Source organism: Mustelus asterias, unplaced genomic scaffold (assembly GCF_964213995.1).
Source record: "Mustelus asterias unplaced genomic scaffold, sMusAst1.hap1.1 HAP1_SCAFFOLD_465, whole genome shotgun sequence".
Taxonomy (NCBI): Eukaryota; Metazoa; Chordata; class Chondrichthyes; order Carcharhiniformes; family Triakidae; genus Mustelus; species Mustelus asterias.
In genome coordinates, this window is record NW_027590418.1 from 255,259 (window position 1) to 258,192 (window position 2,934).

Below are 2,934 nucleotides of genomic sequence, written 5' to 3' on the forward strand. Positions count from 1 at the left end.
CACGTGTCTAACTGGGGAACCATTCGCCCTATCAGAACACTGAGTGAACCCAGCTCGGGGTGAATCCATTCACTGGCAGACAGTTCACCAGCTGCCAACCCCACAGCACCCCCGCGGACACAGGGAAATGCAGTGAGAGCATCCCGAGACACGGCAGCAAAATATACAGGGTGAAGTTTGGAAAGGGTGTCTTCAAATATCCAACTCCCCTTTTACAGAGCAGACAACAACGATGCTGCTACTCAGCATCTGGATTGTGCGGGGAACCTTCCTGACAGGTACTTATGGACCAAACGCATTTCATATTTACTTTAATTTTACAAACTTGTTTTTGAACTGAATCTTACGGATTCAGTCGGTCTGCTCTGTTTCCGTTCGAACATGTTTTTCCGATCTGGGTCATGGAGATTCTGTTACCGAAAGCTTATGGTATTTGCTACCAAATAAACCTGTTGGACTTTAACCTGGTGTTGTGAGACTTCTTACTGTGCTTACCCCAGTCCAACGCCGGCATCTCCACATCACTGCTTCAGTTATACAGGGCGTTGCTGAGACTGCATCTTGAACACTGGGTGCAGCTTTGTCTCCTATTTAAGAAATGATACAAATGCATTGAAAGTGGTTCAGAGGAGGTTTAATAGATTGCTTCCCAATTTTTTCCGATTTTCCTTGCCTTCACCTCTGACAAAGAGTAATCCTGACTCAAAATGTTGCCTCCATTCTCTCTCTACAGATGCTGTCAGACTTGCTGAGATTGTCCAGCATTTTCTGTTTTTGTTTCAGATTCCAACAACAGCAGAATTTTGCCTTTATACCAATTCTTGTTGGATAAGGGAATCAAAAATATCGGGTGTAGAACGGGAATGTGGAAATCTACACAAATAGATCAGCCATGATGTAAATAAATGGGGGAGCAGACTCAAAGGGCCAAATGGCCGACTTCTGCTCCGATGTCGAATGTTGGTCACAAATTCCTGAGAATTGTGAACCAAGGCTGGAAGATTCGCCTTGCTTGTGTTAGTGGGAAAATGTCCAGGAGAACCATCACTGTGAAGGACAGTTCTGGGATTAAAGGTTGCCAGACTGGAAAAGGAAAACAATGGAAATAAACCCTTGGGGAGGAAAGAATCACTTTGGGCTGGTTTTTGGAGAAGGAGTGTCAACATTCCAAGGCAAAATAAAATGTATCCATTGAGTGGATATTTAATGGTGTTAAGAGTAAAAGGGCAAAGTTTAATTTTACAGTTTCAGGGCTATGTTCCCTATAAGAAAGTGTTTAATCATTGTTGCCTCCAGTTTGTTGGAATAAACATCAGAAAACTTGAAGTTTTGTCATGTGATTCTTTAATTTGTTTACTGGGTTCAGAATTCATTTTTAAAAATTGTTGATCGTCAGAGATGCTAACAGTTCATTTAAAGCCACACGTTTCGACTTCCCATTTGAGCCTGTGGCACCTTTCTGTCTCTCTATTGCTCGTGTTAATGACAGCCAGGCGACGGAGCTGAGGGCTGAATTTAGCTGAGAATAATGGGGCCTGCGCCCCAGTTGGGAAACTGCCATGGGCGACGCACTAATAGAGAGACAGGAAGGTGCTGGAGGACTGACTGGGAAATGGGCCTCCAACCAATTATATCGGTCACTCAGAACTAAAGAGAAACCTGTCTCTTTAAATACAGATACAGGGAAGAGGCTGCAATGAAATCTGTCCCTTTTAACCTGCACAAAAGCAGGAGGCTGAGATTGCCAGGCTGCAGGAGGAGTCCATTCAGCCCATCATGTTCTGCTATCTCTTTGAAAGGACTCTCTGATTCATCCAACTGCTCTGTTCTTTCCCCACAGCCCTGCAAATTCTTTCCTTTCAAGTCTTTACCCTTTGGAACGATTCTATTGAATCTGCTTTCAGGCAGATCAGAACAACTCACTGCGTCAAAAAATAAAATAAAATCTCATCTCCCCCTCTGGCTCCTTTGTCAATTACCTTAGAGGGACTCACTTTCTGTTAAAGAGCCTGCCAACCCCTCTCACCCACTTTCCCGAAAGTGCATCAATCTCATCAGGAAAAGTCCAGAAAAATCAAATATTTTTACTGATAAAAGTTTATTAATGAAACAGAACATGATTAAAACAAACAGAAAAAGACTTGAGGATCAAAGACAACCAGAGTAAAAGGATGTTCACAATGTTCTGGACACAAATGGTTTCTCTCTATCTGTTCCCTGACCTCTTTGTGGTAAAGGCAGAATTCTCTGGACAGTAAATTTAAAAAGAAGTTTGTCGAATGAAAAAGGTTTACTGAACACAGTGGCACAGTGGTTACTGCTGCCTGACAGTGCCATTTTGCAATGTTTTATTGGAGAGTTTTTTTTTGTGAATAAAGTATATTTTTGAAAGAAAAAAAAACGTGTCGCAGTGGTGTTTTTAGCCCTATAGCTGGAGACCTGGCTTTCAGTGAGCAGAAATATCCCAAGCTGAGATATAATCAGTTTGCTCATTCGGAAAATCACTACATTGTTGGGGGCCAGGGGTGGGAATGAAGTCGCTGGTCTGATTATTGAAACAGAGAAACACTGGGTTGCGAATTGTGTCAGAAAACATTTGACAGACATTCAAAATGAGAATGAACATTGATGGTAACTTGTTCTCAGGGATTGTTTTAAATAGCACAATGACAACCTTGCGAAATGTATATGCCAATATAAGCTGTCCCTTAGGCAGCAAAATACTCTAATCAAATAGACCCTTTGATCAAAGAGACCTTGAAAAGGAGAGTGAAGATGGGGAAAGTGCTGCACAATAATTCACACAGGCAAGAAAATGTTATCAAAGGTTGAAGCGTGAGTTAAGGAACTGTGAATGTATTTTTAGTATTGTTGCAAGTTAAAAATTCAACTGTGGCTCAGCTACTCGTGTTGAGTGTTGTGTTTTGTTTTGAT